The sequence below is a fragment of the Rhinopithecus roxellana genome, chromosome 10 (genome assembly GCF_007565055.1).
Source record: "Rhinopithecus roxellana isolate Shanxi Qingling chromosome 10, ASM756505v1, whole genome shotgun sequence".
NCBI lineage: Eukaryota > Metazoa > Chordata > Mammalia > Primates > Cercopithecidae > Rhinopithecus > Rhinopithecus roxellana.
The window spans coordinates 13,515,266-13,530,666 of NC_044558.1; the positions used below are offsets into that span (position 1 = coordinate 13,515,266).

A 15,401-nucleotide genomic window follows, 5' to 3' on the forward strand; every position below is an offset into this window, starting at 1 on the left:
GGGCATTTCCTCAGAGCATTGTACTGAGAGTACTTTAATTATAGACAATATGCACATATGTATATCTTTCCCTATTAAAATAAAAATACAATTAGTCTTTCATTTTCAATGAAATATGAGTAAGTGCCCAAAAGCCAAAACCTAATTTTAGCTTTAGCCTTCTTTACCATCAACCTCATCATTAGAGATACAACCCAGTCATCAAGATGACTGAAAAAGTAGCACTGCTGCTTTCCCCTGTATAACTGAATACACAATTTCTACTAACAGAAATGGAATACTGGTAAGTTATTAAAAGGCAGACTATCTATTATAGTTATTTTAACCGTATTTTGATAGAAATCCTACAATTACATGTGCATCTCCATGACTCCTGTTGCACCTAGCCCTGCACTTCCTCAGCCCCATTCTTCCAGGTCCAGCACACAGGGGAGCCCAGCTGACCCTGCAGTCTTCCTCCGTGCCCTCCATGCTTAGCTCCACTCTCTGTCCACAGCCTCATTGTGCCTATAGCTATTTCCATAATCACGGATGCCTACTCCATTCACTCTTCTCTTACCATTTCTTCTTTCATTTATCTTCTGCCATCCCTTAGCTTTCCCAAAAGAAAAAAAGAAAAAACAGTGAACAGTCTCCCCAGTTGGATGAAACAAATGACTGACAAGGGCAGTCCACTCTCCTCTCAAGTATGTTACCACCTCTCCCATTCTGTCATCCAAGAAAAAAAATGACTCAGTACCCCAGATTTTGAATACAAATATAAGTAAGTATGAATAGGTATGTGTGCATATATGTGGCCACAGTGCTTTTTAATTAAAAAAAAAAATAGAGCAAATTTTCACTTTTTTATGTTATAAAGTGCTCTCACTGACTCTTTCCTTCTGTCTACCCTTCATCCAACATGCTCTGATGTTATATGACCTTCCACTCATAATGGTCTCCAGGCCACACGGCTCATCCTACACACTAGTATAGTCCCTTCTCCCTGACAAATTCATCAACTAAGATGGACATGTTACTTTATTGATTTACATGCGTGTATCAGACCAGGCGCAGTGGCACTTCGGGAGGCTGAGGCAGGTGGATCACCTGAGGTTAGGAGTTGAAGACCAGCCTGGCCAACATGGTGAAACCCTGTCTCCACTAAAAATATAAAAATTAGCTAGGCATGATGGAGGGTGCCTGTAATCCCAGCTACTTGGGAGGCTGAGATGAGAGAATCGCTTGAACCTGGGAGGCGGAAGCTGCAGTGAGCCAAGATCATGCCATTGCAGTCCAGCCTGGGTGAGAGTGAGATTCCGTCTAAAAAAAAAAAAAAATGTGTGTATCAGCCTGCTCTAAAAAGATGTCAGCACATGTTACTAGTTTACACCAGCAGTTTTCAAAGTGTGATCCAGAGATGAGAAAGGAACCCCTTCAAGAGATCTATAAAACTATTTTTGATAATATGAAGATGCTATCTGTCTTCTTCACTTTCATTCCCTCATGAGTGTACAACAGTGAATCAAGGATGCACGGTATGTGGTAATGATGTATCTATCACTCTGACAGCTAATAAAACATGTACTTGTATATTCTTCACTGCCTATCATTTTTTAAAAACCCAGTTTCACCCATCATTCTCAGCAAAGTAACACAGGAACAGAAAACCATATACCACAGGTTCTCACTCATAAGTGGAAGTTGAACAATGAGAACACATGGACACCGGGAGGGGAACATCACACACTGGGGTCTGTTGGGGGTTGGGGGACTAGGGGAGGGATAGCATTAGGAGAAATACCTAATGTAGATGATGGGTTGATGGGTGCAGCAAACTACCATGGCATATGTATACCTATGGAACAAACCTGCACATTCTGCACATGTACCCCAGAACTTAAAGTATAATGAAAAAAAAAAAAAAAGCCAGTTTTACTTAACAACATCCAGCCGGGCGCGGTGGCTCACGCCTGTAATCCCAGCTCTCAGGGAGGCAGAGGCAGGAGGATAGCTTGAGCCCAGGAGTTCGAGACCTGCCTGGGTAATACAGCGAGAAAAAAAAAAAAAAAAAAGACAAAAAAAAAATTTTTGGCCGGGCGCGGTGGCTCACGCCTGTAATCCCAGCACTTTGGGAGGCCGAGACGGGCGGATCACAAGGTCAGGAGATCGAGACCATGGTGAAACCCCGTCTCTACTAAAAATACAAAAAATTAGCCGGGCGTGGTGGCGGGCGCCTGTAGTCCCAGCTACTCAGGAGGCTGAGGCAGGAGAATGGCGTGAACCCGAGAGGCGGAGCTTGCAGTGAGCCGAGATCGCGCCACTGCACTCCAGCCTGGGCGACAGAGCGAGACTCCGTCTCAAAAAAAAAAAAAAAAAAAAAAAAAAAAAATCCTTGATAAAATAATAAAAAGCATTAATTTTTAAAATGTCAACTCTTGAGAACTCGGCCTTTTTAATATTCTGTATGATGAAATAGGAAGCACACATAAAGCACTTCTGCTGCATACCTAAGTACAATGACTACCTTGGGGAAAAGCATTTATGCAATCGTCTGAGTTACAAGTTTTTTTCATAGGACACCATTTTTGCTTTTTTGACTAGCAGACAATTTATACTTATTCAGACTTTGGTATCTGGCAGACATTTTCTCTAAAATGAATAAAGTGAACCTGTCACTTTAAAAAAAAAAAAAAAACGACAATATTGGGCTGGTCACCATGGCTCACACCTGTAACCCCAGCACTTCGAGAAGCCTAGGCAGGCAGATCACTTGAGGCCAGGAGTTCAAGACCAGCCTGGCCAACACGGCGAAACCCCATCTCTACTAAAAATACAAAAAAAAAAAAAAAAAAAAAAAAAAAAATCAGCCAGGCGTGGTGTCGCATGCCTGTAATCTGAGCTAGGCAGAGGTTGCAGTGAGCCAAGATCACACCACTGTACTCTAGCCTGGGCGACAGAGCGAGACTGTCTCTCAACAACAACAAAAAAGGGTCATATCTATTGCCAATGATGTAACTTGAGCTTTCAAGAGAAAACCGGAATTTTGGAAAATTTGAATTCACCACCAAGATCTTGACCACTTTCCAATTCTTAAGGATTTTTTGGATGAGACTGATGGTCATATTAATGAATGTGATTTGCTTAATATTGGGTAACCAAATGTGCCAACATTTCAAAGATGTGCATAACTTAATAAACCATTATTAATTATTATTATTATTATTATTATTATTATTTTGAGATGGAGTCTGGCTCTGTCAGCTATGCTGGAGTGCAGTGGCACGATCTCGGCTCACTGCAACCTCCACCTCCCAGGTTCAAGCAATTTTCCTGTCTCAGCCTCCCGAATAGCTAGGACTACAGGTACGTGCTGCCACACCCGGCTAATTTTTGTACTTTTACTAGAGACAGGGTTTCACCATGTTGGCCAGACTGGTCTTGATCTCCTGACCTCGTGATCCACCTGCCTCGGCCCCCCAAAGTGCTGGGATTACAGGCGTAAGCCACCATTCTCAGTCAACTTAGTAAACCATTATTTTTTGAATGACCAATGTATGCAGTTATAAAATCACACACAGGTCAAAGATCCATTCAAAGTGCAAGACGGACCAGTAGATTTTAATGTTACAGAGTACGCAAAATTCACTGACATGGTTTCAGGTTCAACAGTGCAACTAATATTTAAGAATCTGGCTGGGAGTGGTGGCTAGCGCCTGTAATCCCAGAAATTTGGGAGACCAAGGCAGGCGGATCGCTTGGGGTCAGGAGTTTGAGACTAGCCTGGCCAACATGGTGAAACCCTGTCTCTACTAAAAAAAAATACAAAAATTAGCTGGGCATGGTGGTGCGTGCCTGCAATCCCAGCTACTCGCAAGGCTGAGGCAGGAGAATCACTTGAACCCGGGAGGCGGAGGTTGTAGTGAGCTGAGATTACACCACTGCACTCCAGCCTGGGCGATAGAGCAAGACGCTGTCTCCAAAAAAAAAAAGAATTTACCAATTGTTGAGTTTTGGTGTAACACAAATATCCACAATTATATGAAAAGACTATGAAAATACCCCACCCTTCTTCAACTATGTATCTGTGTGCAGCCAGGTTTTCTTCATGTATCAACCGAAACAATGTATCACAACAGACTGAATACAGGAGCAATTATGCAAACCCAGCTATCTTCTATAAAGAAATATACTAAACAGAATGGCAAAACATAAACCAATGCCATGTTTCTCACCAGATTTTTTTGTGTGTGTTGGAATACCTTTTTCATAAAAGTTTTTTTTTTTTTTTTAATCAACCCTCTAATGTTTGTTTTTTCTTTTCTTTTCTTTTTTTTTTTTTTTTTTTTGAGACGGAGTCTTGCTCTGTCGCCCAGGCTGGAATGCAGTGGTGCAATCTCAGCTCACTGCAACCTCTGCCTCCTGGGTTCAAGCGATTCTCGTGCCTCAGCCTCCTGAGTAGCTGGGATTACAGGTGCCTGCCACCACACCCAGCTAATTTTTGTATTTTTAGTAGAGATGGGGTTTTACCATGTTGGTCAAGCTGGTCTCGAACTCCTGACCTCATGAGATCCACCCATCTCAGTCTCCCAAAGTGCTGGGATTACAGGCGTGAGCCACTGTGCCTGGCCTAATGTTTGTTATTTTTTAAATAAATATTTTAAACATTTTTCAGTTTTAATTTCTAATGTTAAGTATTGATAGATATAGTCTATATAAACAAAAGATTTTTGGAGTCCTCAAAAATTTTCAGGAGTATAAATGTGTCCTGAGACCAAAATGTTTGAAAACCATTGGTTTATAGTACCACAACAAAAGAGCACTTTTACATATATGTATATAAGAGAATGGAGACCTGAATATGAATCAGAAGATCTTGGCTCTAATTCTAGCACCACTTCTTACTTGCTCTAGGATTTCAATAAATTACGTTATCTCTCTAAGGCCTTAGCTTCCTCATCTGTAAAATGGATAACTCATGTCTTCTAAGGATAAAAGAGACAAAACATGTAAAAGCAACTTATAAATGAAAAGGTACATTATTATTACAAGATTTCAAAGTTAAGCATTTTAAACACGTCTTACGATGTTTTGTTTTCTTGTTTTCAAAACAGGGTCTCACTCTGTTGCCCAGGCTGGAGTGCACTGGCGCTAACACAGCTCACTGCAGCCTTGACCTGCCAGGCTCAGGTGATCCTCCCACTTCAGCCCCATGAGTGGCTGGGACTACAGGTGTGCACCACCACACCCAGTCAATTTTTTGTATTTTTTGTGGAGACAAGGTTTCACCATGTTGCCCAGGCTGGTCTACTGCTGGCCTCAAGTGATCCGCCCACCTCAGCCTCCCCAAGTGCTGGGATTACAAGCATGAGCCACCATGCCTGCCTGTGTCTTATGATGTGTCACGAAATTTTCCTTATTCTTAAAAGTTTATTACTAGAAACAGAACTTACAGAAAATGCCAAGTGCAGGCCAGGAGCAGTGGATCACGCCTGTAATCCTAGCACTTTGAGAGGCAAGACAGGTGGATCACTTGAAGTCAGGAGTTCGGGAACAGCCTGGCCACCATGGTGAAACCACATCTCTACTAAAAATACAAAAATTAGCTGGCGTGGTGGCGCACGCCTGTAATCCCAGCTACTTGGGAGGCTGAGGCAGGAGAGAATCTTTTGAACCCAGGAGGCAGAGGTTGCAGTGAGCTGAGATTGTGCCACTGCACTCCAAACCGGGTGACAGAGTAAGACTGGGTCTCAAAAGAAAAAACAGCCAAGTGTAGATTTTTGAGTAGCCAATTAGCTCAAATGTCCAAGCATATAATTTTATTTTATTTTATTTTAAAGAGATGGAGTCTCACCATGCTACCTAGGCTGGTCTCAAACTCCTGGCCTCAAGTGATCCTCCCACCTCAGCCTCCCAAAGTGCTGGATCATAAGAATGAACCATCACACCCAACCCAACAACATAATTTTATTGCATTTAATTTCTTACCCTACAGTTATAATTGGTTATATATTTTAACTCATTATTAGGGACATTTCCAAATATACACAAATGTGCAGAAAATAAACCCCAACTTACCCATTACTCAGCTTCGACAATTTTCAAAAATTTACCAATACTCTTATTCATTTCCCACTTCTGTGTGTTTGTGCCCATCCTGAAATTTTTTTTTTTGAGATGGAGTCTCGCTCTGTCGCCCAGGCTGGAGTGCAGTGGCCGGATCTCAGCTCACTGCAAGCTACGCCTCCCGGGTTTACACCATTCTCCTGCCTCAGCCTCCCACCTCAGCCTCCCGCCTCAGCCTCCCGAGTAGCTGGGACTACAGCCCGCCACCTGGCCTGGCTAGTTTTTTGTATTTTTTAGTAGAGACGGGGTTTCACTGGGTTAGCCAGGATGGTCTCGATCTCCTGACCTCATGATCCACCCGTCTCGGCCTCCCAAAGTGCTGGGATTATAGGCTTGAGCCACCGCGCCCGGCCCATCCTGAAGTTTTTTAAAACGAGTATTAGGCATCATTTTATTTTGCCTCTAAGTACCTCTTTATGTATTCTGAAAACATGAAAATATTTTAATATAACCACAATACCACTATTATAGCTAAAAACATTACAGTTGTAATTATTAACTATCACCTAATATATATTCCATTTTCAAGTTTCCCAACTGTCTCAAAAAAAAGTCTTTTTTAGTTTTTGGTTGGTGGGTGTTATCGAAATATCATTCTTACCAGTTCTTTTTCAAGTGAACCCAAGATGTTTAACTAAAGCTAGGAAGGAAGAGGAAATAATACTATGCTTCATATACCATGTACAATTTACAAACAAGTCAAGAACTATCTTCCCGAGGAATTTTCTTCTCCACCAACCAAACAACAACAACAAAAAACAAGCAACAACAACAAATAACCCACTGCAAAATAAGCCAGCATAGCGATACATATACCTTAGTATTCTGAGAAGTGATCCAAAGAGGACACAGCTCAGCTGCTTGGGGAGGGAAGGAGCTGTTGCACTATGAGCTGAAAAAGGTGACTGGAAACCACCACCCATCATTTTGGAAAGGAAGAAGTCAGGTCAGCCACAGGGTCAAAGCTGGAGGTGAGGTCAGAGACCCTGTTCTAGAGTAAGCCTATTGCTCAAACAAGAGTCCATACCCAAGACTGTAAGTCAACCCCTGGCAAACTGCAACTCAAAGCTCAAAACACAGTGCTCTAAGCTAGAGATATAACGGAACTGCTATAAAAAGCAACAGTGGTAAGAACTGATTCAAATTATTCGGCAAACATTTATCAAAAGCCTACTTACTCTACTATCCTAGGATATAAATTGTATATTTAAAAAACTAGTATACAATGTACACAATAAGTAGCATATACTTCTCTACACATCTTTCCCTATTTAAGAGAAATTATGGATATATTAAATATTAATTATCTTGCCATACCATTACAATTTATCTTTTTTCTATAAATGCAATTTGCCCCACCACCCCAACATACACAGACATTAAAACAAACGAATTGGCCGGGCGCGGTGGCTCAAGCCTGTAATCCCAGCACTTTGGGAGGCCGAGACGGGCGGATCACAAGGTCAGGAGATCGACACCATCCTGGCTAACACGGTGAAACCCCGTCTCTACTAAAAATACAAAAACTAGCCGGGCGAGGTGGCGGGCGCCTGTAGTCCCAGCTACTCGGGAGGCTGCGGGAGGAGAATGGCGTAAACCCGGGAGGTGGAACTTGCAGTGAGCTGAGATCCGGCCACTGCACTCCAGCCCGGGCGACAGAGCGAGACTCCGCCTCAAAAAAAAAAAAGAAAGAAAAAAAAAGAAAAAAAAAAAGAAAACAAACGAATTCTTCTGTCTTTCCCAAACCAAATATTTTTGAGGAGTACAAGTGAGACTAACTTTTATTACACATACCACAGACCCACTGCATTTATAGTTGTAATTCTTTTCTAAATTAAGGCCAAGCACGGTGGCTCACATCTGTAATCCCAATGGTTTGGAAGGCCAAGGTAGGAGGAATTGCTTGAGCCCAGGAGTTTTAAGACCAGCTGGGCAACATAGCAAGACCCTGTCTCTACAAAAAATAAAAAATTAACTAGGTATGGTTGCACATGCCTATAGTCCTAGCTATTTGGGAGGCTGAGGTGGGAGGATCCCTTGAACCGAGAAGGTCAGGGCTGTAGTGAGCTGTGATTACACCACTGCACTCCAGCTTGGGTGACAGAGCAAGACCATGTCTCAAAAAAATAAAAATTGAAAAAAATTAAATAAATCAAGCATTTAGTTTAGGAGGAAATCAAGAGAGCACTAAAGAATTTCCTACCTTATATTGAAATTGTTTCCTATAGGTTTATCTCAAGTATTTTATACATGAAAATTGGTTAGGTGCATACAGAATAATTCTTGAGGGATTTGGTTCTATAGACACACTTAATATCAACACTTTTTAAAATCCTTCACCTCAATTTCACCTATAAAAAAGTTTTGCTGGTCACAGTGGCTTGTGCCTGTAATCCTAGCACTTTCGGAGACGAAGGCAGGAGGACAGCTTAAAGCCAGGAGTTTGAGACCAGCTTGGGCAACAAAGAGAGACCCCATCTCTATAAAAATAATAAAAATAAATAATAATAATTAGACAGGTGTGGTGGCATGCACCTGTGGTCTCAGCTACTTGGGAGGCTGAGGCAGGAAGACTGCTTGAGCCCAGGAGTTTGAGACTACAGTGAGCTAAGATTGCTCTATTGCACTTCGGCCTGGGTGACAGAGACAGACCCCATCTCTTAAAAAAAAAAAAAAAAAAAAAAAATTTAAATTTAAAACTGCAAAAAGAGTGAAGGGCACATATTTCTTAAAGAACACTTGAGAAGAACAAAATGTGCCCCAAAACATGAAATAGCTCCTGATAATATCAGTTTTTAGTTGATCACTATGAAGGACATCTTCTAAACAATAACAAAACAAATCTGGTAGTCAAATAACCACAGGAAAGATCAAAACTTCCCCATTTTGGAACATTTTTGCTTCAGGTTTTTACTATGTGTAGTAATACAGGAAAAAAATATGCCATCGGGACAAGAGCTGAACAGATGTCATCCCTTACCCTAGTTTACCTACTGGTAATTAAGCCCAACAATGTATTGTCTGTACATCTTTTCTTTTGTATGTTCCCATATAAAACAATCTCTGGAATTCAGCTTCACTTTATGACACTATTGTGATTATTGTTCCTAACAGAGAGTCTAACCTAAGAATATAGCCCAATACATGAAAAATCTAACTGAACAGTAAACAATGATATTAATCTCATTGTAAAAAAACATGAGATTCTTAGCAAATGGCAGCAAAAGAATTATGAATAAATTAATGAGGCATTAAAAAAAAAATCTAAAGTTTCTGGCCACGCGTGGTGGCTCACACCTGTAATCCCAGCACTCTGGGAGGCCAAGACAGGTGGATCACGAGGTCAGGAGATCGACACCATCCTGGCCAACATGGTAAAAACCCCATCTCTACTAAAATACAAAAAAAAATTAGCCAGGTGCAGTGGCAGACACCTGTAGTCCCAGCTACTCGGGAGGCTGAGGCAGGGGAATCGATTGAAACCAGGAGGCGGAGGTTGCAGTGAGCTGAGATGGCGCTATTGCACTCCAACCTGGTGACAGAGCAAGACACACTCCATCTCAAAAAAAAAAAAAAACAAAACGAAAAAACTAAGTTTCCATGCCTTGACCGAAAAAAAAGTCACACGGGTTTCTTTTTCTTGAATTCACGTTTCTTTTTTTAAAAGCTGGTTAATGTGTAGATTTTATTCAAATTCATTCGGACTGTACATGAATATTAAAAAGTTATAACATGAAGACTATTCATTAGACTACCATAGGCAAAGCAAGTGATTCACAGAATAAGTACGATTGACCCTGATCATTACCTTTACTACTTACCACTATTTAACATTACTTTTTTAATGTACTGTTTACTTGTTTATTGTCTTTCTTGTTTATTGTCCTGTCTTCTCCCACTAGAATGTAAGTTATGTAAGGGCAAAAACCTTCTCTTATTTTCCACTGTATGGCCAGGATCTAGTACTTCGTAGAAGCTCAGTATAAATTTGCTGAATGAGATGGGTGAACGAATGCCTTCCGCTTTGGCCGGGCGCGGTGGCTCAAGCCTGTAATCCCAGCACTTTGGGAGGCCGAGACGGGCGGATCACCAGGTCAGGAGATCGAGACCATCCTGGCTAACCCGATGAAACCCCGTCTCTACTAAAAAATACAAAAAACTAGCCGGGTGAGGTGGCGGGCGCCTGTGGTCCCAGCTACTCGGGAGGCTGAGGCAGGAGAATGGCGTGAACCCCGGAGGCGGAGCTTGCAGTGAGCTGAGATCCGGCCACTGCACTCCAGCCTGGGTGACAGAGAGAGACTCCGTCTCAAAAAAAAAAAAAAAAAAAAAAAGAATACCTTCCGCCTTTGACCTCCGCCACTTCCCTTTCTCCATACGCATGTTAACCAATCTTTAACACCAGGGTCAAACTCTATTTAATCTCTATGAAGATTACCTCCCTGAGCCCTCTTTCTCTTTTGTACCTGAATTTGGCACTTGCCAGCTGTCTGGTAATTGTTTATCTTTGCATATGTATCTCCCTTAAAATTTTTATAATCCTGTTCTCCGTAAGAACATGGACCAGTGTCCCCAACTTTTGGCATCCATCTCGGCACATGTAAACAGCATACTGTTAACAAATGTTTTGCTTGATTCATATCAGTAGTTACTCCAGAAATTCAGTTAATAATTTCAGTTTTTTCTAATGTATCCCTCCCTTTAAAATTAACTCAAAATAGGCCATGATATTACAGTGAATCCCTCTTTATTTTTATTTCTGACAATTTTAAATTTTACATTCTCATAATTATAATTAATGCTCATAATTTACTCTATCAATCACTCTCCCCCAAGTTTTTTTTTTTTTTTTTTTTTTTGATACAGTGTCTTGCTCTGTTGCCCAAGCTAAAGCGCAGCAGTACGATCATAGCTCACTGCAGCCTTCACCTCCCAGGCTCAAGAGATCCTCCCACTTCAGCCTCCCAAGTAGCTGGCACCACAGCTGCGTACTACCATACCTGGCTAATTTTTTGATTTTCTGTGGAAACAAGGTCTATGCTGCCTAGGCTGGTCTCAACACCTGAGCTCAAGTGCGCCTCCTGCCTTAGCCTCTTAAAGTGTTGGGATTATAGAAATGAGCCACCACACCTGGCCTAAATTTTTTAAAGTAATAAAAAATCTTGTCCCTTTGTGGCAATACTTATAATGATGTTTCTAACCCCAATCAAGAAGGGCGTGAAGTTTCATTACTCTCTCTTGTTGCTGAGGTATCAGAGGGCATTTTTCCATTTATTCCTCTTTCCTTTCATGACAAGATGTATTCCATTCCCTTCCTTACTGATCATACTTCTGGCAAGCTTTTATTATTTCTTTGTATCTGTCCAAGGCCAAGGTAATCTGTCTTACATCCTTCTTTTGAGCCACTGTTTCCTCCAGTTATTTATTTGATTAAAATTCTAACTCCCCGTCTCACTCCATCTGTGTAGGAGAACTGCCTCTTCTTAAAAGCCTGAGCCTGCTTCTTTAAATTCAGCCAACCTTTATGAACCTCTCTTCACACAGCCAACCCTTGATCATCAAGGATAATGAAATGCATACAAATAACAGATTGTCTACAACACAAGAAAATCAGAAAAAAAAATTGACATCTGGTTTTGGAATTTATCATATGTCGCTTCGGGCAAGACTTATTTTCCTAATTATGTTTTTTGTTTAAGCCAACATTCGGATTTTCTTTTATGATGATGAATATCTCAGTTTTAAATGATCAGGAAATTTCTTTTAAAGCCAATCAAGCATCAACTATGGTTTTTTCCTGTGAAATCTTTTTAACTAGTCCCTTTCATCTGTTGAAATCTTTCATAAAATCTGTTTTGCTTCCTCTAAATTATCTCCCTATTTTCTTGGGATTCTGATCCAAATGAGTTCACCCTATATTAATTTACTTCTTCAAACTAAAGTACCTTTTACTTGAGAACTCAACGCATTCTAAAAAACACTGAATGTCCAGTGAAATTTTTAGTTCAGGTAACACGAAGTAGAAAACTATTTTTGTCTAGGAAAACTTGGAGTTCTAGGATAAATTATTACACTGGTAATTCTAGCAAATTATATTTAGCAGGATTTTAGGAGTAGCAGAAAATTGAAAAAATTTAATACTGGACAGCTATATAAGTCTGCTTCATCAATATATTAATCCCATATGCTAAAAACTGTATGAAATTAAATTCCCAGTACAGGCATTTACAGAAAATAGCATCAAAACACACTCACACATAAATCCTGCTTCTTCTCCTGATCCCTACCTAAACTCTGCAACCTTCTCACACCTACTCTTCCCCCCTCCCATCTCAGCCTCACTTCCACTCCCAAGTGTCCCACAAATAATTTTTAAATGTGTAGGAAAAAGGAAAAGAACTGGGATAACAGGATCTCCTCTTTTGCTGCCTTCTCAGTTACTGCCATTAAGTTTTTGGCCCAAGAGACTCCAACACCCAATTTTACATGTCTATTTTTATTTTATAGGTACACACAATCACCAAACTGAACAAAAGGACAGGGCATTCTAAATTGAAAAAGGAGCAAAACTGGATAATTCTGCAGTTCTGTTCCTAGCCCCCTCCATAATCATGCACTATGATCATTTGGCACCATAATCAAGCCAAATGAGATATTTTACTTTGAGTTGCTGATATAGCAGAGGTTAATACTAAAAAATAATAATAATTACCACAGTTTACACATTTTTTATCTGAATGTACATTTATAGTACTTGAACCGAGTTATTTTCAATACACTATTCATCACATTAACAAAATTCAAAATAAGTTCATTTCTAATTTTTCCCCCATGTAGAATTTTGATAAATGCAAAACTTATTTTACCTAAAATCCAACTCTTGGGCTGCTGTTATTTAGCCTATATTTTTATATAAGATTGCAAATGTTAGCCAAATTAAAAAAAATTTTTAATGCAACTTTCCACATTGTCTTCAAACTCAGTAAATTCCACAATTTTAAAAAACAAAAACCTTTCACCGTGCCTACTCACATTTTTACTAAAATCCCTACACAAAGCCATACATTCTGCTTTTCATCTTACTTCTCCAAGCTGCTGCCTTCACCAAATAGACTCCACGAGCCTCCCAAGTGGTATCCACCAATATATGTGATTCTCAAGGAAAAGTAAGTATTAAAGAGTAATTAATTCAGTTGGTACGAAATCTCTTCTTTTACAATTTTACCTTAACTTTAAAAAGCATCTTCTTGATGGAGATGAAAATCCTTTGAGGAAACGGTTGTCCTTTACATGGACTCTCCATCAGCCCCATAAGGTGAGCGGCATAAAGAGGCATTTTCTCTGACAGTCTCAGTTCCCCAAACACTAGTCCTAAGCTTTTGCATGGATGGTAAATTTCACACACAAACACCCGGAAAAGAAAGAAGAGAAAGAAACATACCTGGTTTATTTTCTAAACAGGTTTGATAGGTTTGGTTCACTTGAAAGAGCAGATTATTTACTTATAATCTTTTAAAACAGAAGTGGCAGCCAGAGCACTGGGTAAATAAAAACTTCACAGAGTTTTAAAACCCTGCATCTTAACTCACTTCCCTTTGGTTCAAGGGGACGGCACAGCAAACCCCACGGCAAATGAGATTATGCAACAGGCTTTTTTCCTCCCCACCTTATTCATCACAGGCTGGTTAGAGGTGTGCTTTCTCCAATCTGAGACACCCACGACTTCAAAACGCCAAGAATCCTTGCAGCTGATATTTTCTAAACTTCTTTAGGATTTTGCAGTATCCATTCATTTTCAGATCTACTTGCATTTTCTCTGGTTCATTACTGGTATTCTTTAGGAAATAAACTCAGCATCTTAAGATATTTCCCTCTGTGGTGTTCCATTACATGAAACTACACGTGATACACAGACCCTGGGCTTTTTTATTTCTCACGTTTTGCAGCTAGTGTAGTCACTAGGCATCGGGCCCCCCAACGCCAAGACCCGAGCCCCTGTCCGAAAATTGAGGGCTTTTTTGGTTGGTTGAAGAAAGCAGCACCGTCACCACCCAGGTGGCCTCGCTGATTACACCAAAGGCGAACTGGGGATAATGGGAACAGTCAGGCCGGGGCCCCACTTGGCAGGCGTGTTGTGTAACATCGCGCCTGGAAGTGAGCAGCTTTGCCCGCGAAGGTGCCGCGTCCCGCGGCGGCAGCTTCTCTCGGCGGGGCCCGGTCCAAGCCCGCTCGCAGCGCAGCGGCCGGGAGCGCACCCACTGCGACCCCGCGCCCAGCCGCACGCCCCCTTCCCGCTCGGGCCAGCCTCCAGCCAGGCCTACACCCGCGCTTCAAACGCTCCTGCGGCCCCCGGCCGCGGTTGCCCCCACGCCGCCTCCCGAAAGGGTGGCCGGTACGCCCGGGAAAGCAGAGCCGGCGGGGCCAGAGCGCTGCTCCCCGCACCGGGAGTCGGGGCGCGCTGCGGAGCGTCCATGCGGCCGGGCGGCAGGGCGCCCCGGGCCCCGGACCCTCCCGCCCGCACACCCAGCGCGGCCCACCAAAGCCACTTACTTTTGGGGCCGCCGACCTCCCAATTCCCTCAGAGGGAAACGAAAGTTGTCACGGCGTCTCCCCTCGGGCCCCCCTCGCCTCCCGGGCTTGCGAGGCGCCGCCGCGGAGCCGAGAGGGCGGCTGCGCTCCCGCTCGCGTCCCGTCCCGTCGCTCTCCTCCTCCTCTTCTTTTCACTATATTATCTTCTCCTTCTCTGAGGGGTGGGTGGGGGCGGGAGGCTTAGGAAGAGAGGAGACGCTCGCAACTTTTCTTCACTCTTTCTCTTCCACCCTCCCCCCCAATCAGCCTTCAAAAAAAAAATGTCGAAGGAGATGAAGAACTTAGGGAGGTGAAGGTGGGGGGTCGCGTTGTGAAAGCGGGGGCTGAGGGGAGGGAGAGGTGGTAATAATCGTTCAAAAAGTGATTAAAGCCCCCCGAACACTGATAGATAGAAAGAGGGGGAAAGGCGGGGGGGTGGGGTGGGGGGTTGGGGGAAAGAGAAAGAGTCGCTGGTCAGGAAACTTCAAGCGCGGATGAGGTCATTGGTTTAAAAATAAAGAGATGGCGTCACTTGAAACCAATCCCAGTGAATGAACTCAGCGGAGCCCCGGGGAAAGGAGGAGACAGGCGAGGGCAGGGCGGTGGGCGCCGGGCGGGGCCGCGCGCCCGCCCATCCCGCGGCCGCCCGAGGCCGGAGCGCGGCTCCGCGCCTCGTTCCGGCCGCTCGGGGAGGGGTCAGGTCATGTTCCCTTCCAGAGTCCGGCGACTCT

At 42.6% G+C, this 15,401-nt stretch overlaps 1 protein-coding gene across 2 annotated transcripts in view; it reads right to left on the bottom strand.

Moving 5' to 3' along the window:
* Positions 1-15,401, bottom strand: part of DUSP16 (dual specificity phosphatase 16) — a 101,710-nt gene extending 86,309 nt beyond the window's left edge. Inside the window, exon 1 of one of the 2 annotated variants that reach the window (XM_010371002.2) lies at positions 14,653-15,401. The gene's annotated coding sequence lies outside the window, so the exon portion shown is untranslated. Of the gene's footprint in view, positions 1-13,543; positions 13,695-14,652 lie in introns of those variants that run through there. The other variant, XM_010371003.2, reaches the window with a different exon arrangement.